Genomic DNA, 22,470 nt, shown 5'->3' with positions numbered 1-22,470 from the left:
TAAAGTAGACAGGGTTTAGCGTAAAAAAAACTGCGCAGTTTTGAAGTAGGCGCAAGGAAAGAGAAATACTTTAATTTCTCCTTCCTTCTCCAACTTTGTATGTGTGCTGCACTTTAAGGCACACTTCAAAGAGGAAAAATGATTAAAGTTAGTCGAAGCATGGTATTTTGTACTGGAAGGCTATCCTTCCAGTGCAAAACCTATGGTACACCCTTGCACTATGGGAACACCCTTGCACAAAGGTGTCTCTGTGGCGCCTGGCACCTGATTTCAGCGCTAGGGAAAGAGGGGGAGAGTGCCTTGCCTTCTATCTCCTTTTCACGCAGTGCAGCGTTTGTGGCTTCTGCATTGCGCTGCGTGAATAACTGTTAAATATGGGCCTGTGTGACTGTGATTCCTCCATGGATATGTACTTAACAAATATGTCTAGGGCCTTTTGCACAATTTGGTAGTGTTTTTGTGTCCTGGTCTGTCCCCAAATGCACTGTACCATTTTGTTTGACTAAATATAACAGGTGTAAATGCCAACGAGCATATTGAATAAAGTACTTCCGATGAAGGTCTGTGCGAGGTGCAGAACTGATGGAATATTGCAAGGCTCATATTCTCTACATGTCCACATATATGGGTTGTCTGCCCATTAGCAACACTTATACCTACTGTTCCTAAGCATACATCTAGATATGATTTTTCTTATACTTGGATAATGGCAAACAAAGGAATGTTTATTTCTGTAGAGGTGAATGGGCTTGTGCTTGCATCAGCAGTACCAAAAAAGCCTTCCTTTGTCAGGGAATCGCTCTTGTGAAACACAATTCCAAGAGGTACCGTCAAAGCAAAAGTTAGGCAAACTTTGTTGCACAATTTTGTGTGACCTTCAAGCATTACATTTCAGTACAAAACAAATTTCAAAACTAAGACTATCATTTAGGCTTCGGCGGGTGGGGGCGCCATCTTGCCAGGAGGATGGTGGTCATGATCTCTGACACCCTGGTGGAGGACCATCAGTTTATAGACAACCCTCCAATGCCTCACAAGGATCTCTCTCCTGTGGTTTGACTTAACTCCGGGTCAGCTCTCTTCACAGCAGTGAAGTTTGCCGAGCAGGCTGAATATTTGAAGACCCAGCTCTGCAAATTGTGTTGTTGCTCAGAGAAACAAACTCCCAAAGTGAGAGGGTTTTTTCTCTAAACAAAAAGTAAATCAATAGAGTGGGATAACCGTGGGCGCATGTGCATTTACCTTCGGGGCACCGGCACGTTCGTTTTCTAGGTTAGCGGTACACACCTCTGACGTTATTGACGCACGCGCGCTGACGTCATGCTGGCAGCTGTGTTTTCCGCCCTAGAATAGCGGCGGTACATCCGTTTAAATACTCCCGATGGCGGATCCTTCCCAGCTTTCGGGTCCTGTAAACGGGCACGACCTAGGCAACGCGGCCAGCTGACTTTGGAGCTTTAAGTTACTCATTACGACCTGGACAACACAAGGTATTTTTCCTAGTTTAACATTGTAATGACTCTTGTTTCTCTGTTTTCTACCAGCTAGCGTGTGACTATCAGTCACCGCCCATGCCAGGACCCATGCTGTAATACCTCTTCACTTTGAAACGTAAGCTTTAATCTCTCCCTAATATATTCTCAACTGTTTTTACCTGAGAATATGTGACCACACAGGCTTTTCCTACATTGCTAAGCAGTTCCACCACATATTTAGGCAAAGATCTAAGATAAGTCTGAGCTGGAAAGTATATAAGACAAGCGCCGCTCATAGTACATTGCACATACTCTACTCTTTCACGATCAGGCAGAATTGCACCTAGATCACGAATAGCTAATACTAGCATTCAGACATAATAAATCACTCACTATAACTGTAATTTAATTGCCCACTGGGCCACCAATCCTTTCAAGACAGTAACAATTCATGCTGTCACAGTTAAGGGCATATTCAGTTGCATAGGATTGCTCGCATTTTGGACTACTTACTAGGCAAATTACGTGTAATTGTCATATGTTGTGTCTGTTTTTGAATGCCCTTTTCTCCTTCCAGATTTATTAATGCATTCAGAAGTACTGAAGGCGTGATTTTTCGAACCATGAGTATTCCGATTCCTTACGTGGCCATAGGTTAGGGTGCACCTTAGCGAGTGGATACCGCCATGGTCCCTGGTCCTGAGGAAAGCTTCGCAACTGGCAAACAGAGGCTGACACATGTAGACCTAACATTTTAATTTAGGATGTGGCTGATCAATTTACTCAGTCGCAACGTCCACTACACATTTTTAATCTAGCCTTACTATCCCACTATTAAAAATTCTTTAGGAATAGTAAAGACTTTTTTAACTCCACTTACTGCACCACAACTTGCACTCATCACACAAAAATTCTGCTCTGCTGTAATCAGGCGTTGAAGCACACCGTAGAGGCATTCGGCCTCTCTGGTGGGGGCCCAATGAAGAAGCATGTCACCAACTAGGTTAGTGAGTGAGGGCCCTTTATAAAAACATGAGTGACTCCTGTTTATATCCCTTGACATTCTGGCTTCACTCTTCTATTGTTTATTGAATATTCCTGGGGAATAAGAGTGTAGACAAAGAAGTTCCCTCTCTCTTTTTTTGTTTAAATATATGCCCTTACAATTAAGTCAGAACCACGACTGCGACGTTACCACAAGTTCCATTACAACTGAAGTCTTTACAACGACTTGTTTTGGTGAATGTGGTATTGGACTGGTGTTAGATTTTAAGTCCAACACCTTCCCTACTGATACCCCAACTGGAGTTGGAATAGTAATTTAAACTATTTCAAAGTCAAGCACTTTCGTAAAGCAATGATTTGCGTTGTAATGGAACTCGTGTTAACAACACAGTTGTGGTATTGACTGCGTTGTTAAGCCACATGTGGTTTTAGTATGCGTGGTAACAGATGCTATTCCTTTCCTGTATCTCCATCAAGCCCCAAATAAAGCTCTAATTCTAATAATCACAAGTCAAAAGGAGTGGTGTTATTTATTGTTCATCGCTCTCTTTATGTTCCATCACCTTGGGCTTAGTTTTGTTAGTCGGGTGACAACCAACAGCAAGCGTTATTTACTGTATTCACAATCAGAGTTACTAAAGTATATTATGGCACCTGACTAGACGCAGTGGTAGCAACCTTAAGTGAGGGATGTAAGAGAGGGACCTAGAAATAAGACAACTGTTTTCAGATTGTTGTCCTGAAGAGCATTATTCAGAGGAGGGGTCATCACCAGGATGCTACCCATACCATGAATATGAAGAGCAGTGGTGCATTGGATGACCAATACATTTGCTTCACATGGATATAATTCCAAATGCGGCTCTCTCGCAACATTTTAATATGGCAGAACATTGTCAGATTGACCATTAAACCAGACAAGATAGGTCTAGCTCCAAAGAAACACGAGGTGACCAGGCATTGGCATTGCAAAGGTGACTCGCCACTGAATAGAAACAAGTTAAACCACCAATTTCTTTTGAGTTGGGTAGTAAAACGCAACCATTATGTTGGGCAGTGGGCCCCTCACAGCACTGGACCTAGGTACCACTACACTAATAAGAGGCATGGTGCTATGAGTGGGTCTGACAGCAGAATAAATAGGAAGGAATAAAAGATGGGATGGGAGTGACAAGAGCTGGCCTGAAAGCATGAGAAATGTTAAAGGGTAGTTGGTTCATTAATGAAAGCAGGGCTGCGATTGCTAGACGACTGGACTATATGAATGCAATGTGCAGCCTGGGTTAGTGTGATGGGTCTGCCCTCTGAATATGAAACCCACAATATTGTGGGAAAGAAGAGTGAGGACATATATTGAATAAAAATTTTGATATGTAAGTCTAGATTTTCTATACCTAACTCCACATATATGAGTCTATGCTGTACCTATATCTTCAAGGTACACATATTTGGAGTTAGGAAAATTAAGTCTAGAATTCCCTACATGCACTTAACTTTTGATAATGTATCCTTCGATATTCTGGCATCAATAGTCTTATTCCACGATATTGCAGGTGTCTATATTCAGTAGTACACCAATGCTACTAATACAGCACACAAATCCACGAAGAAGTCTCTATAATATAACATTGAGGTTATGTGACACTGAAAAAGTCAGTTGATCTTGACGATTTTTCTCTTGATGTGTCATTGCGTGACTATCAATAGCCTTATTCTTGTGAGCAGGCGAGGGTGCATTATTCCATTTAAAAAAATAACTTTGTTAACGGCATAGGTGGGAGGTCGCCCATGAAATTGTAATTTCCCTTTGGATCCCTAACTACCTGGGAAGCCTTCTCTATAGGATAACGTTGCTTTAATTTGAGCATTAATTAGCCATGATTAATTTGCAACAATAAAGCAATGATCTCTGCTGAAGAGGAACTCTGTTACATTAATTAAGGGCATACAGCTTAGCTACAAAAGGCACCGTTAAGGTGTTTGCCTGCCTGTGTTCGAGGGAGGCTGATTTCAATCTGAATAAGCATTCTTTGAAGCAATTAGCCAGTTCCTTTCAGATGCCATATGCAGAATAAACGTTAAAATGAACATCGATCAATAAGCTCCTTTGTTCTCTGCGAGACAAGACTGTGATCACAATTGAAGAGTTAAACGTGCCTTAGGTGTGCATCATTATTTGAAATTTAGAATGATATCTCCTAGGGGGCTCAGTAGTGTAATGAAACTTAATGGGGTCCCCGGTAAAGTACATGGAGGGGCTTCCTACACTCGGGACCTGGTCAGGAACTCTCAGGACCGTGGACAGTGTCAGGGGTGGCTACCCTTGAGCTGCGGGTGGGGGGGCGGCTCTCCGCACCATGAGTGCTTCGGGGCATTTATTACACCACTGTGCTGTTCACTTTATCTAATTTGTATGTTCGTTTAGGTTTTAAGTATTTTATTTAACACGCTTTTCTCTGTAAAAATAAAAAAGATATACTAAAATAAAAGGCAGAGACACTCGAAACAGTATTAACATAGGTGTAATAAGCACTGGACTGTTTTTAGGTGTTGTGTTTTGTTATATGATACATTGTGATATGTTGGTTGTTTATATGACTCTCCATCGCCACCACAGAAAACAGAACTACCTAATATCGTTCAAAGAAATCCAAGTCCATTTCCTTATCATTCTATTATGGTATTTAGGCTTCATCGAATCATCCTTATGTGTGTCTTTCACATAAACTTTGTATATAAAATAGAACAGGAGGCTAGGGGGTGGTTTGCAAGGTCGCTCTGCGATTGGCCAACAGAGAAAGTTTAGCTAATTCATTATGCTGTGTTTCTAATGGTTGCTCACTGGCAGTGGTAAAATCAAGGGGCCCGAGTCTGAACTATATAGTAAATCTTCAGCCAGAGATTTACGTCTAAGTGCACGTGCAGATTTACTACATTCTTGAACTGACAAACATTTGCAGAAGCATGCTTGTAAAGGTTCACCCCCTGCAGGTTTCCAGCTGTACTTCTGAGAATATTATGTGACTGTTTCCCAGGGCTGTAACAACAAGAAAACGTGGGAGAAGGTCCAAGGGAGAGATTTTAAAGACCAGCAGGTTGTGAATCCCCTTAACCGAATCACTGTAACACTGGACAACCTGGGTCTAGTGCTGAGTCAACAAAGATAAACAAAAGGCATATCTACTAGTTCCGACATCTCTAGTTAGAGAAGAACCCTTTAGGGAACAGAACCCATCAATCACCGAGGAGTCAGTGTGTTGTCATCATCTGGGTCTGTTTCTCTTGATACACCGCACCAGGTCTAGATGGAACGACCTGATCGCGAGTAAAGAGAGGTGGCATACAAGGGTTGTAATCAGATCTCCACCAGATATGACGAAAAGGTGAATTCTCCTTCGCGTGAGAGGGGTTCAAAAAAGTGCAGCACTAAATCAAAAAAGTGTAAATAAAAATGGCTAGAGAAACTCAAAAGTACTTTAATCGATAGAGTACCTCTGCCAAAATTAAAAAGCAAAATGGCAATTTAGCATAAATACATCGTCATTATGCTCATTGTCCATAGTATCTGGTCGACATGTTTCTGCCCACTGGGATCTAAATAGTATCAAGGGCATTCATCAGGACCTCAATTTTGCTGCTACTATGAAAAAGTGAAAGTGTAAAAATATTTATTGTATTACAGACATTCCTACCACCGGTTGAACTCCGTGGATGTCAAAACCGGGTACCCTACAATTCTGGGTGATACCCTCACCTCAACCTGGTTTCTACTCAGGGAAGGGGGCCCCGCTCTCTCCGTCGGGGTACCGACGGAGAGAGCGGGGCCCCCTTCCCTGAGTAGAAACCAGGTTGAGGTGAGGGTATCACCCAGAATTGTAGGGTACCCGGTTTTGACATCCACGGAGTTCAACCGGTGGTAGGAATGTCTGTAATACAATAAATATTTTTACACTTTCACTTTTCATAGTAGCAGCAAAATTGAGGTCCTGATGAATGCCCTTGATACTATTTAGATCCCAGTGGGCAGAAACATGTCGACCAGATACTATGGACAATGAGCATAATGACGATGTATTTATGCTAAATTGCCATTTTGCTTTTTAATTTTGGCAGAGGTACTCTATCGATTAAAGTACTTTTGAGTTTCTCTAGCCATTTTTATTTACACTTTTTTGATTTAGTGCTGCACTTTTTTGAACCCCTCTCACGCGAAGGAGAATTCACCTTTTCGTCATATCTGGTGGAGATCTGATTACAACCCTTGTATGCCACCTCTCTTTACTCGCGATCAGGTCGTTCCATCTAGACCTGGTGCGGTGTATCAAGAGAAACAGACCCAGATGATGACAACACACTGACTCCTCGGTGATTGATGGGTTCTGTTCCCTAAAGGGTTCTTCTCTAACTAGAGATGTCGGAACTAGTAGATATGCCTTTTGTTTATCTTTGTTTCCCTGGGCTCCCACTCCCCAGCATGGAGTTTTCCATAGCAGAAACACCGCTAGGAGTGAATGGAGCCCCCTTTTCATTTTTTTTGTGCTTTACCTCGGGGGTGGGTGGATATTTTCCCTGGGGAGATATCTCTTTTTCTACCCCCCAACCAAATGTGAAGGTGATATGTTCCCTTTTTCACACTGGAAAGGGACATACTCCAACCCCTTGCTGGGGTAAATCTTTGATCATCGCCAAGGCATAAAGTAGTCAGATCACAGTTTGGGAATACCCACAAATGCACATGCATGTTGGTGTTACCAAACTTTCAAGGCAAACCATCACTTAGGAAGACCTGTAGCTACCCTTTTTGTTGGGTTTACAAAGTGCATTCTCTGCACTCATGTTGGAGAAATCCTCACTTGTAAATGCATTTACTCTGGCTTAGAATCCCTGTGTCCATCTGGCATTACAAAAAAGTAAGTTTGATCAGAAATGTTTGTTCACAGACAATTTTTTCTTTTTAAATTGAGGCAAGGTGCGTTTATACCTAGAACACTTTGAGGCATGTATTTGTGAAAATGGTGTGATTCATATCAATGCTTGGCTGCCAGGCTCTGACATAAGCTAAATTTCAAAGCAGAGCTTTGTGTGTTACACCACACACAAAATTACAGTCATTAGTTATATGGAAACTGTGAGAAAGTTAATTATTAACTGAGGTGGATTGTAGTCCCCCACAAGTAGTAATGTTAGTTCCATTAAAGTTACAATAATTTAAGCCTGCGCTCATACCCTGGGATCTATAGCACAGAGCAGACAGGCTTAACATAAGAAATGTGTAAAGTGTTTTGAAGTTCAAAAACAGTTACAGACACAAAAACACAACTCAATAAAAATTGTCCTCTAATTTCTAAAAACAGACTATTTTTAGATCAAAATGTCACCTGTAAGGAAAGCTGTTTGTTATATGGTGTGGTTGTATGACCTTGCTGTGTAATAAACTCACAAACCTGCCTTGGTTAAAGTCAGGCTCATTTGCAAAACCTTGGTTCAACCCCATGTAGGTTTGGCTTTAAGCAATCAGGCTTTGTCAGAGGATCAAGTGGAAAGCATTAAAGTACTAAAACTGTTGAACAAGTAAGGAAAAAGACACAGAGAAAATCCAACACAAATGTAGAAATATAGTACTTATTTTAACACTTTTTTGACACCAAAATGAATAAAATCCACTAGAGGTTTCCAGAGATATAAATTATCAAGCAAATAATAAATCATTGCTTTTCATTCAAATTGCAAAGAAGCATTGGCAACTACTGTGGTTAGCGGTTACTTAAAAATGTATGAAAACCTTTGTAAAGTTGTGTCTGACTACTCCAGGCAACTTTGGATGACCAACTCTGGCAGAGAGAGAGCGACAGGGGTAATGTGGCTTGGCAGCACAGATACCTTGCAGTGAAAGCAGTATCCAGTCCAGTTCCAGGCTTTATGGGCGAATCGCCATAGGCGTCAAAGGAGTGATCCAGATGGAAGAGATGATGGATGCCGAAGATGATGATCAGGGTCTTCCTGCCCCCCCCCCCCCCCCCCCCCCCCCTCAGTCGATGAACACATTGGTGAGACTTTGGCCACTGGGGGCATTCATATTTCTTTATTTGTTTGATTTATTAAAAGCATTGCAATATCATATAAAATGACACAGGCACAGTGCACAATTGGTGTAGCTTGATACTTACAAAAAATCAATGTAAACAAGACATCATCATAGAACAGAAGCATATTCCTAAGATATTATAAAACACTAGTGCAAATCAATGATATCAATAAATAATCATTTGATTCTACTCTTCAGAAACAGCATACCAGAGTACTTACTATGGGGAACTTAAAAATGCACCAACTGTACAAAACATACTGTAAAACGATGCTCCCTAATAGAAATACTCTTCTAAAAAAGTAAACACATTGCATGAATTAATTAGAAAGATAACCATAAAAACGTTCCTATTAATTGTCCATAAAGCATACATAAATGTGTACCTATTAGAACAAACGCTACACCAAAAGTAACAATATCCAAATAATTACATTATTCTATCACTTACAATAGGTAATTGGATTAAAAAGCTGATCAGAAAATTCAGAAAAATCTGGGAATAAAGTCCATATGCATTTGTTAATTGGTGCATTGCTCAGGATTTGCAGCTTACCCACCCAAAAATAATAGCCCTCCTGATACTTCATTGTGTGCAACCAACTATTGCTCTTATCCAGCTTTCCAACTGCCACATCAAGATATTTGATCATCTGGTAAATGCTTTGGCAGTCTGCACCTTGCAAACACTCCAAGAGGAAATATTTAAGTGTTTGGACACTGAGTATAAGACAACGGAGGTGAAGACATTTTCAACTCAGGTTAAGCGAATAAGGAAACAGACGTAGAATATGCTGTAATAACTCATTATACTGTCCAATGCCACAACAGCAATTGCACTTCTGGGTCATTCTCATGCTTTTGCCATACATCAGAGAAGCCAGAGGGGCAAAAAGAAAACCTCACGTTCAAATTCTTGACTCTGCTCACTTGTTTCAGTCTCAATCCCATAGAACACCGGGCAGTTTGTGAGGAGTAAGATGGTAATAGTAGGGCCGCTGTGAGAGATTGCTGAACTCTTTGATTGCATTGAGTTGAGGAATCCTTTCAGAGGTGGTGACATAACCAAGTTTGCAAATTTTAGTAATTGTCGGTTTCATGAGCAACGCTGTGGATCATAGGGCTGATTTTAGTGAAGCAATCTAATTGTTGTGCAACTGCTTAATATTTGTTGATGCATGTGACATTGTTGATTTAGGAGATGAATCCATACAGTCTTGAGTTTTACTCACCATGGACTGGTTGGTAATATCAGGCTAGGGGCTTGAGATTTCACAATTAAGGGGTTAAGTGTCTTGCTCCTTTTTATCGATAATATTGAGTTAGGACTTATCACAACTTTCCTTCCTACATATTGTTGCTTTCCCTGGGCTTGTGCATGTCTTACTTTGGAAATAATTATCTAGCTGTTGTGCCATTGAGACACGTTTTTACTGAAATGTTTTGGCCTTTTCTTATTTTCCAGGATATGCCACTTGGTAATATCCCATTTGAGTTGGCAGTAGACATCTTGTGGAATAATGTGGCTTCTTGCTGCGCCTTAGGCTCCACATGCCTTCAATTTTTGGGCATACTTGCTGGATTTGTGAAGGTACTGTCATCACACTTAGCTTTATGAGTTTTAGTTACTATATTACCTGGCTTAATGTTTGACTCATTGCTATGCTGGGCTAGGTTATATAGCAGTTCTAGTAGCTCCTGGTGATCTTAATCCCTTTAGATTGTTACAACAAGTTTCTGATTGTAGGGCCTGACACCAGTCCTGTCCAAGTCAGTCCATGGTGTGATTCAGAATGTCCTGTCCCATCCACTTCCATGAACTAATCATGGTTGATGGCACACTGGGTTTGTTACCTTATTCATCAATTATCTATCTATCTATCTATCTATCTATCTATCTATCTATCTATCTATCTATCTATCTATCTATCTATCTATCTATCTATCTATCTATCTATCTATCTATCTATCTATCTATCTATCTATCTATCTATCTATCTATCTATCTATCTATCTATCTATCTATCCCGCACCAAACAAATATTAGTGGTTATCGTAAAAAACTCAGAGATAGTGCACAGAACCAGAGAGTACTACCCTCTTTACTCTCAACAATGTGGGACAGAGTCCTACAACATATGGTTTCCACGATGCAAGTTTTATTTGTGACGGTCTGGTAACCACCAACTCAGGTCATGATTTCAGCGAGATCATGACCTGAGTTGGTGGTTACCAGACCGTCACAAATAAAACTTGCATCGTGGAAACCATATCCAAAAGAACGGCCACACAGGAAAGAATCATACTCACCATATTATTGAGCCCTGAAGAAGTCTCATGGGAGACGAAACGCGTTGGCTATGGCTATGAGAATATGAAATGTGACATGGAAGAAATCTTCATTCAAAATCAATAAAGAAGAAAATCTTTATATGCTATTTGTGTCGCATGCTTTATCAAGAGTTTATTGTTACCTGGAGAAGATACAAAAGTGTATAGCTACTTGGAGACCTTATAAAAGTACATAGTGCTGAACCTCTTGTGTATCTATCTATCTATCTATCTATCTATCTATCTATCTATCTATCTATCTATCTATCTATCTATCTATCTATCTATCTATCGAAGCAGTGATTGAGCTTGCTTAATGAGGTTTCAACACAGTCAGTTGAACTGAGAATAGTTTAATCAAATTTCTACAGCTGCAAATCTATTCTGAAAAATGTGTCCATCTCGGTATCCATCTTTTGAGATTGTAAGTTCAATGCATCCATTGTGTTGAGAATAACTGCCAAAGACTCAAGACTAACGTCTTGAACAATTTTGGTTGAAATACTATTGCATTGGAAACTTGAACAAAGAGAGTCAATGGAGATTGTAGATGAACATCACAATTATATAGACTCTGATATATTGTAGCTGCTTCTAAATTCATTGGTGGCACCTTCTTCTAGAGTGATGATATTTGTAGTTTGCAACTCTGGCTAAATAGCATTACCAAGATGTTTTGAACGCTGGTCACTCCTCTTGCTTTTAGTTTGAATACATTTTTGGGGAATAATTTTTGTATCCCAGGTATTGATGTCAAGTAGATAATTGCAGATTGGGTGATTACTGGGAGAATAAATTATTTTGGTGGTAATTCAAACTGTTTGTTGTCACTATAAGCTCCTGAGGCACCTGATAAACATTGCTCAGTCAATTGTACAGATGATACAAATGCAATCTCTGATAAAAAAGAAAAAGTAATTACCCCATGTAACCAAGTTTATGCAGTTGTATAAGCCCATGTTTTCTTCAGGGCTACTCATGAATTTGAACCATTGTTAGTTTTTGTTGACAAAGGTGATAAATCATTCATTTCCATCCTAGTGTCTGATAGTAGCTAATTGATGTTACTTATGCTGCTTGCAGAAAAACGAGGAGACACATACTTCTGACCTTTTCCAGGGCTTAGCAGCCGCATTTCGGAAGGCCTAGGGTTCTATTGATTCTCCTGTGAAATCTCCTCTGTCAAATAATATTGAATGACTTTTGCACTAAGGCATAGACTCTGCTTCAACTTCTAATTGCAATTTTCTTAAAATCACTTTCCTAGGGCTTTTGACAGGCTTTTCTGGATCTGGGTCGTAGCTCACATTTGGCTAGTTTTTCCTGTGTACGCACTGGTGCCCTGCTGCTCTTATTGGGTCTTAAGCCATTTGGGTCACAAATTTATGTTTTACCATTTGCACTGTCCTACTGGATGTTTGCTCATAAATTAAACCATCTTGGTATCATCTTTTTGCACCCCCTTTATTGCATTTCCTTCTTTTGTTGTTTATATTGACCAGTTGGGTGCTGCCTCGCATTCATTAGCTCCATGGAATATCTTGTTATACTATGGGAAGGGAGACAAGCATGTCAATTGACCCTACCTCAATTCAAGGACTTGGCTCAGCTCAGCTGCATGCCGGCTCACACATGCCAGAAGTGCAAGGAGTGCATATAACCCAGAACCTTAAATGTCAGTAATTATGGAATTTAGAATATGTGAAACTCCAGTTTGGTGGCTACAGGCTTTAATGTCTCTCGAAGTCTGTTTGAATTCCAACCAAAAACTAGTTGCTGATTATCTACTTGTTGTGAGTTCCAGCGAAACCAGCATTTCCAGCGGTTCCTTTTACCCGAGGTTAGTGTCAGTTTTGGGCAACCAAACTGCACTTTAATGACTCTGGTCCAGCAGACTGGTGTGAAAATTTTGAGCATCAAAACAGGGTCTCCCAGGCTACACTTCGGCAGTCAGTGGTGCTCAAGCAATCAAGGCTACCAATTCACCAAGGCAGACGTTGTCATATTTTGGGGCCTTGCAGCTGTAACAGGAAGTTATGCAACTGACACTTAGGTCACTTCATCTGTCTGGGTTTCTGGGATGACTTTTCCTTGATCAGGGCACCAGAGGCACAGTCATCTCTTTACTAGCCCAAAGGTCAGCAGGTGCAGTACAGTCTTTGGAGCACCCTTTGGAGCAGCCTCTCTTGGCCGGGTTCAGAGAACAGCAGAACAGTCCTTCTTCTGTCCTCCTTCCAGTGCAAATATGATCTGAGTCTGGGTGCCAGGGGTGCTACCTTTATGCCCAGAATTTACCCTCCAAGATGTGGTGGCTACTAGCCAGATCCCCTCCCACCTGATAACAACTCCCTTTCAAGTGTTGCACCCTACCTGTGAGGTGTGGCTACTGGCTACACACCCCTGGAGAAACTAGTTTGATAACTGTTTCGCCCTCTCTGACCTTGACGCCTACCTCTCTACCAGAATGGTGGTTTCTGTCAATGCTTCATGCAGTTTGGTGCAGGGCTCCACCAACATGATGGTGTCCTGCATCAAACTCTTTACTTTTTTCTTTTCCAAATGAAAATCCTGAAGCAGCATTTCTTATTAAAAATGAAAAGTTTCCCCTTGACACGGGAGCTCTCTCCCATGGCAAGGTGAGGATTTAGCAGTTCCTTTACTCTCAGGGCTTTCCTGTCGGTGAAGGGGCAGTGAAAACTGACCTTTAATTCAATCCATGTAATTTAGGTGGGTAGAATTAGAGGTCTGCCTCCGATGGCCCTGTGAAAAGGTTTAATCGCAGTGGCCATGAAGGAGCTGGAGTAGGAGATGAAACCAGAGGTCTGCCATCATCTAAATTCAGTGGGATTGCCATAATGTTGGTGGTAAGCCTACTCCGTCGCCATTACCACCAGCATATAAATTGGGCCCAAAGTCTGAAAGAATGTTGAAAGGGTGCTGAGGATTAAGCCAATTCAATCTGAGGATGGGGGGCTGTTCAAAGCAGGGTTCATAGATCTACAAATCTTTGCAAGATTCAGATCATAGTGTAGAAGCAAAACCCCGTACCTCAATATTTAGGACTGTACCTCAGTAAACATGTCCCCCAAAAATCTTCAAAATATCACCTTTTAACTTAGGAGGTTCCACTGTGAGTTGATCTTGGGTAAGAGAACAATCCACCCAACATCAGTTTAGCAGTTTAACATAATACATCATAAAAACCGCTCAACAACTGAGTTTTATATCAGAAAACAGTTAAAGAGTTGGATTACAAAATTCTCTAAATCAAGTATCACAGAGTAAATACCATAAAGGCTCAGAATTGTAGAGTTATACAAAATAGTCAAAAGTCAATAAATCATTATAAGTCTCAAAAGAGTAGTAACATTAAAAAATGGTAGGGCAGCTTCTCCAATTGAATGGGAACATCTGCAAGTCTGCAAGGAAAACCAAACCTTTTTTGCATGTTAATAAAACACACTTCTAAGTATTATATGAAACTTGATTCAACTGCAGACATATTATTTCATTACTTAGGTATAGGTTTCAACATCAAAACAATTAATACTGACTGTTGCAATCTGAAAAATATAAACGCAAAAACTCTTCTACAAATCCACCTCTGATTATCACTTAACCCCATTTAAAACTTTATTAATCAGGAAAAGTAGTGAATTGGTATAATTTTGTATTTCTTTGTGGAACTTTTCTCAGAATTCTTTAGCTGCTTTTCGACATAATCTACTACATCTTCCATTCCACGTTTTTCAGATTTCCTTGTACTCTTTGAACCACTTTTTTTCTTTGCATATCTTTTAAACAACCCTACAGAACATTTAAAAAGAAAGAAAAATGACAATTGCACAAATCATTATGATTAGGACAGGTGTTAGTATGAAGTGCAATGTACTTTCTCTAACATTCAATTTGCCAGCTTTGCTGAAACACTTTCTTAACTCACAAAACCGAGGCTACAATTTCCCATAAAACCTGTTCTCCATAAAGATTGAACCTCATGTGAATGAATAATCATATTAGTCATGAAAGAATCAATAACCCTACTATTATTGGGTATGAAAGCACAAAACCTCTTAGCCGTTATATCTTTACAGCTCCACCCTCTGTCAACAGAAATATTTCTAAAGCTAGACATTCTGTATTACCATGACCCTGATAACCATGATTTCAGCAATTACTAATTTGAAGGAACCTGCTGTACTTGCTGCAAGCTTATCTACAACTGCAAACGGATGCCTACTTTTCACATCATTCATAGTCAAACCTACTGAAGGGGTTAAAGCACTTAATATTTCTAAAACTACTTGCCAAAAACTGTGTTTTGTTCTTATCATGTACATTTCTTTTTAACTACTATGGTAAAGTCTAGGTAACACTAAAGCGAAATAGCAAGATCCAATGCACATTCAATGAGTTAGAATAAGCAACCTTTCCATAGGCATAATAGATCCCTCTCAAAATTGATTCTCCTTCCCATTAGATAATTTCCACTCACTTGATAAGTTCTGCTACAAATACTTTCTCCTAAAAATCCAGCCTTTCCTTCCTTCAAAATACTATGGGCCTGGTTACGAGTTTGGAGGTCTATTAGACCATCAATCTCACAGTGGCGGTTCGGTGGTGGTCGGGGATCACTGCACTGGTGGTCCAACCTCCGTATTACAGCTACTGCAGTTGGACCATCATAGGACCACTTCAACTGCCAGGGATCTTTGTTGTGGGGCGATGACCTGAGGCCTCATAATGCTTGGCTGTGCCGCTGTAGCACCGCCAATCATATTATGAGTTTCCTGACTGCCATGAAAAGTGTTGTGGTGTGGAAACAAAGGTGGCGCTACAGGTCCCCCTGTTGCCTCAGGGCAATGGGATCCATGCAGGGGCACAAGGGGTGCCCCCTGTCTGCATGCACCCCCTTTTCTCCACGGCATGGACTGCACAGTCATCAACAGCCTTTCCCTCTACTAAACTCCCCACAATCTTTAGTCCTCTTTCATTATATTCGGTAATAAAATCATGCTCCTCAATAGTCAATAGACACATATTACCTTTATTAGTAATTTTGGTATCATACCTGCTTTGTGTAAACACCTTCATAAATTTGTTATATCAGTTGCACTGTATACTTTTATAGGCAAAACCTTTAGCGACACATTACAATCAGAAAATTGGGGGAAAGAAATTAATCTTGGTTAAATATAATAATATCCACAATACAGGAGAGAGCATATGAATTTGGAAGTTGAACATAAGTTGTACCTTCCCCAGCAAAAGTATGGAGAAAGATATAAACTTAACACCCACCAATTCCCATAATACTTATATATTTTATTCTGTTTGCCTTTATTTTATCGTCCTTTTTAATTTGCACTTTGCATTTAAATTAAGGGGGCTGAACTGCGTACAGTGCAAGACTAGGTCAACGCACCAGTCTTAAGACGTTGGCGCGCTTGCTTGGCATTAAAAAGGGCCGATGACGCGCCTAAGGCAAGCCCATCTGTGCGCGTCCGCGGCCAGCCCGGGCCAGGGGCCAGAACCCCTGCCGGTTGTCTGAGAACTAAGTATGTTTACACCAAGGAGGAGCTGAACTCTTACAAAGGAACTCCTAAAAGTGAGTGCACACATTCTAAGTCATTGGATAGTTTCACTAATCACTGTCACACCTGCCACTTTAAATTGTGTCCTGTGCTTGAGCCCCCCTCAGATTGGCTTACAAAGGAAGTTAGCAAAATGTTCCTAATAAATTGTCGCTCAATGACTAAACACTCACTAGAAATCTTCCTCTTATTAGAAGAAGAAAGTCCTGATGTTATTTTTTTAACAGAAACCTGGTTAAATAAAGATGCTGACCCGGTAATTGTCCAAACCCTCCGACCGGGCTAGGCCATACAAAGACTGGACTGTGTTTCAGGGAGAGGAGGTGGACTTGCCAACTTGCCATCACTTTTAAGGATACATTTAATTGCCGCATCGCTCTAAACCCCCTACCTGACTGTGAAAGTATTTTTTTTAACTTGGGTATCTCCCATGTCAGGTCCTTCTCAGGGATCTTGGTCTATCGTACCCCAGGCTCATCAGGTACTTTTTGCAAGGACCTTCCTGATATTGTTGTCAATTTAGGTAGTTCCCTTCCTAATTTCACCTTACTTAAGGATTTGAATTTTCATTTTGATGATTCTCTACTCCCCCCTATAATGGAATTAGTAGGGGGGCTAGAGACGCTTCAACTCATTCAGTTAGTGAACGGTCCCACTCACTGTAAAGGCCATCTTCTCGACACCGTTTTTTCTAATATTCCTAATTTGCTGGTCAAGGAACCCTCGCCGGTGCCTTGGTCGGACCACTATCTTATCCCATTTTCATGGATACCACAGGAAGATATCTCTCCAGTTGTGAGAACCAGAAAACTAGTATGGGTGTGGTCAAAACTACCCATAAAATCTTGGGTAACTTCCTTGGAAGATACCAGGCCCTATCTTAAAACGAACCCAGCCACAGCTAATGATGATTTAGATAGCTGGCTAACATAATCTCTCTTCCGAAGAAACTGATCCACAACAAAGCTGGAGCTACTCCTAATGCTTCGTATACTCCTAAATTACAGGAGCTTAGACAGTCCAGCAAAGAGCTGGAAAGATACTGGAGAAAATTTCCCTCAGTAATCAATAAAGATAAATATAAAGATGTTATAAACGTTTATAAAGTAGAAATAAAAAATGCTAAATCGCTCTACTATGAAGAGAAAATCACTCTCGCAGCCAACTGCCCTTGCGAAATCTTTTGGATCACAAAATCACTTCTAACTCCTCCTCCGCCCCCCATTGCTCGGGAGAATATTCTTTTACACTGCAATCGAATTGACAAAATTCAAAGTATTTATGAATCGTTTCCTCGATCAACGCCCCCTCAAACTTTATCCCCATGGGATATGATAGACCCAGATGAAGATGGTTGGCTGGAGGTTATCCCCCTTGAGCTTGACATCCCTTCAAGGGCTTCTTAGTAATCTTAAATTTCAGATACTGTATCCCCAGTGATCCTAAATGTGATAAATGCTTCGCTGGCATCAGGACTAGTGCCTTACCAATGGAAACAAGCTATGATTAGCCCACTCCTTAAAAAGCCAAACTTTGATCCTGAAGTGCTGACAAACTACCGTCCGATTTCACTTTTACCAGGAATCGGAAAACTAGCTGAAAAACATGTAAACCATATCTTGTCATCATTTCTGGAAAATCACAATCGTCTTCATTCCTCACAAACTGGGTTTAGACCACACCAAGGCACGGAAACTGTACTTTTAACAGTGGTGGAAGAGCTAAGACAAATTCTGATTGGAGGGGGCTGCGCTGCTCTTATTTTGTCAGACCTCAGCGCCGCAGCCTTCGACACAGTAAACCAGCATCTGCTAATCCAAAGACTAAGGGGCATATTATCAAGCCAGGTGATAATATTATCGCCGCTTTAGCGGCAGAAAACTGACGCTAAAACGGCGATAATGGGCTTGATAATATGCTCTATGGAATTCCAATTGAAGCCCATGTTAGATGTCCTTCACATCTAACATGAGCTTCAATTGGAATTCCATAGAGCATATTATCAAGCCCATTATCGCCGTTTTAGCTGCAGTTTTCTGCAGCTAAAGCGGCGATAATTTTATCGCCTGGCCTGATAATATGCCCCTAAGAAAGGCAGGAGTTGCAGGAACTGCGTTAAAATGGTTACAGTTCTTTTCAGAGGACAGATCGTTTGTAGCCTTCGATGAAGAGACCACTTCAAAGAGAATTCCTCTTAGATGTGGGGTTCCTCAGGGTTCCTCCTTGAGCCCCACTCTATTCAACATTTATATGAGTTCTCTAGCTAAAGTAGTAACACCTTTTGGCATTCAGATAATCACTTATTCTGATGATACCCAATTGGTGGTGTCACTTAATCAACAGGATGCCTCAGGCTCAAGTTTAGCCTTATGCCTTGAAAAGGTATCGAGCTGGATGGATAGCTCCTATTTAAAACTTAACGGAGCTAAGACCGACCTAATGCTCCTGGGTAACTCAAATATGTTGAGCATCGACTCACTGTGGCCCAGCTGTCTAGGGTCACCTCCAGTCCCTAAGAACAAATCAAAAGTCTAGATGTTTGGCTGGATCTCAATCTTGATATCAAAGAGCACGCTCGTAAGGTTGCAGCCTCCTGCTTTGGGATTTTAAGAATGCTAAGAAGAATCCTTCCCTTGCTACCCTCCTCCACGAGAAGACTGCTGGTCCAGGCATTGATTTTGTCACGCCTGGACTTCGCAAATGAGCTATATCAGAGAGTTCCATTCACCACTAACAAAAATTGCAGGTAGTGCAAAATTGTGCTGCACTTGTGCTTATGAATACCTCCAAGTGCATGTCAGCTAAGCCTGCACTTGCAGCATTGCACTGGCTTCCCATCCAGGAGAGAATCCAGTTTAAAGCCCTGTGTATCTCTCACAAAGTTCTCTCAGGAAAGGACCCTCCCAGCATCAGCTCCATTATACGACCTTATCGTTCTATAAGGTCTTTAAGGTCGGATAATAAACAACTAGTGGCAGTTTCAAAAATAAGAAGAACACGTAGTGGAGGCCGTCATTTCTCTTATAATGCCGCTAAATTATGGAATCTTCTGCCCCCTGAGATTCGTTTGGAGCCTAACTATCTCTTCTCCCAAAAGCAACTAAAAACGTATCTGTTCCCTTAATTCTGCCCGTGGTTGAAATCACACTGCTACTAGTGCTGGGATGCCCCCGGGTAGCCATGCACTTTAGAAATGTCTCTTCATATTCATGAATCATTTTAGCATTAATTTTATCTTGGAAACTACTAAGTACATTTTCTTTATGCACCGGTACATTATGTGTTAATTCATCTTTTATAGTAGTAAATTCAAAGTGATGAGAATCATTTCCATTGGCGTAAGTAAGGACAACAACAATCCCACTAAGTCTATCAGTGTTTCCAATATCATCATTTACCCTGTTTCCATCAACAATTTAGATTTAAAAAATACTATTATAGTTCAAAAATCCAAAGACAACAAAAAGTCTTGTTAAAATAATAATGTGTTTTGTTCTTTTTTTCTTCCTTCTTGAACATAATAATCGAAGCAAAAGAATGATTTGAAAATTCAAAAATAATCTTCACAGATTCTCTTTAAAATTTCATTTCAGTCAATAGTTAATTTCAATTCATTTCTCAGGCTTCAGTCTTCATCTTGTTTGGCATTTGTCACTGAATTTCGATACTATTTGAAAAGAAACTCTTTCTATAATTAAAGTTAGCTCTTCCATTATAATTTCAATTTCAGAATCAACCTCAAACTTGTACTGGCACGAAATCACTTTTTCATAATTTTCCAATGAAGCTTCATCTTCTTCTTCTGAGACGGCAGGTAGATAAACTCATTGAGGTAAACTTTTCTCCTTGTTGATCTTTTAGTCACAGGTGATTCACTGCCACTACTTTCAGATTTGATTACTTCTCTCAAACGTTTCCGGTTCATAGTGCTTCCTTTTTACAAGTTCTGTTTTTTTAGATGTTTTCTCCAACTTGATTCAGGTAATCAACAGTCCTTGTCAAAGTCTCTACTCAATGCGGAGCTTGACTTTGATTTTGAAATTGTACATGAACTTGAAATCAAATTTGCAATTGAACTCAAACTTTGACTCAATCTTTGATCAGTCTTTTCAAGTTGATTTACTGCAAATTTCAATCTTCCTCTGAGGATTCGAGTAACTTTAATTTCAACTTCTGTTTTTTCATGATGTTGATCAGAGACTACACCTTTTTGTTGCTACTCATGCATTTGACTTTTGCACAGTAATAACCCTTTGATCACATGTTTGGAAGCTGGTCTTCAGAAGTTTAGGTTCTTATTCTTCTTCAGAGCTTTCCTTGACCAGAAACTTTGTGAATTAAAGTTTTTATTCATGTCTTTTTTCACCAGTTTCAACATTTTTACCCCTTCTGGGTCCACACTATGATTCTGAACTTGAGCATGGGCACCACTTGCTTGTGTATTACTTTGTGTCATTGCAGTTGATTCAGTGGCTGTTTCTGGATCCATTGCATCATTTAGGAGCATTTCTCTGCAGTGTTGGTCATCAAGATCTATTATCTAGTCTCCTGGATTCAGATTGTGACAAGCAATATCTTTTGTGTCTTCCATCATCACATTCACCTGATAAGACATAGATTTCATTTTATCAGGTAGACCTTTGCAGTAATCCAGTACGTTATCATCACTTATTGAATCTAGTGCAGCTGATGAAGTATATGGAAGTCTCATTACTCATCCCATGATCACCCCATGGTGTGATAAACCTGTCTTTCTTTATAAGGAGTGCTTCTCACTAGGACAAGAGGAAGTGCCTCAGGCCACTTCGTATCGGTTTAAGTTTAAGATTGCATTAACCCATTGTTATTTGGCATATCAGTAAATCTGTTTGGAATGTCTTAAATAGGCCCCCTGATTTGCCAGTGTGATTCCTCATTGTTAGGATTTTGCAACCCTTATTATTTCTCTGGCACACATTGGGCACTGTGACATATATCTTCAGTTACACTCCTAAATTCAGAATTCTCCCAATGTTTTCTAAAGGTGCACAATATGCTATCTCTGCCTGTATGACCCTGCTGATGCAAAGATTTCCCCATTGGACACACATCCCATCAGGGTGTATGTACTTAATTTCAAGATTAATTTATAAATCTTGATAATTAGTTTGGAACACATTTTTTTCCCTCTCTTTTTCTCTTCCGCTGTCAAATCTATCTGCAACTATCTTAACTTATTTAAGGGACTCTGAGTCAAATTCAGAAAGAAACATTTTACATTTTAGGCGTCCTCATCGTAATTTTCTTGTACTACTCTATCTTTATTTATTGCTCACTATCTGGCCACCTGAGCATCACATAAATTACTAAGCGTGACTAAATCTTTTCCAGCCTTATGGGCAATACACTTGATTGCAACAATTTCTTCTAGCTGCTGTATTGGTTCCAACAAATTCAAAACGGAAACACTGTTCTTTATTGAGGCTTCAGAAGATGTCTTAAAATTCTTTGAGAGCTCAGTTGACCACAGTCATGCACACCTCCAAATCTGTATTGGCTGTCTGTATATATTGCCACTCTCAAATAATTTGATAACCAGCAGTCTTTTGTCAATGCTACTATCTCGGCCACTAGTGCTGAAGTTACATTTGGCAGATAAGATGCTTCGAGGTTCTCAGAGATGGAACTTACTGCATATACAGCTTTCAAACTTCCACATTGGTCTCGTAAGCAAGAACAATCAACAAACAATGTCAGATCAGCAACTATTAAGGGAGTCTCTTTTATGTCTAGTCTTGGTTTAGTGTATAACTCAGTAACTGCCATGCAATGAAACTCAGGCTCATCATCAACTTAATCACTCTCTCTGCCTTCCAGAACTGGTCTGAAATATGAATGAATGTTTCCGGATTCAATGTGTTGCATGTTCTGACTGAAATATTTCTAGCTGCAAGAATTACTTGCTCATAATGAGTCTATCTGCTATTAGTAAAATGCTGTG

General features: G+C 40.2%; 1 long non-coding RNA gene across 1 annotated transcript in view; it reads left to right on the top strand.

The window, feature by feature from the left end:
• The first annotated feature begins 1,365 nt into the window (after positions 1 to 1,365).
• The window catches only part of LOC146802538 (uncharacterized), a 65,094-nt gene continuing 43,989 nt past the window's right edge, over positions 1,366 to 22,470 (top strand). Inside the window, exon 1 of the long non-coding RNA XR_014967412.1 lies at positions 1,366 to 1,490. This is a non-coding gene — a long non-coding RNA (uncharacterized LOC146802538). The remainder of the gene's footprint in view (positions 1,491 to 22,470) is intronic.

This window comes from Triturus cristatus, chromosome 8 (genome assembly GCF_964204655.1).
Source record: "Triturus cristatus chromosome 8, aTriCri1.1, whole genome shotgun sequence".
NCBI lineage: Eukaryota > Metazoa > Chordata > Amphibia > Caudata > Salamandridae > Triturus > Triturus cristatus.
The sequence above is the reverse complement of the archived record's forward strand: the minus strand, read 5'-3'. Positions and strand labels throughout refer to the sequence as shown.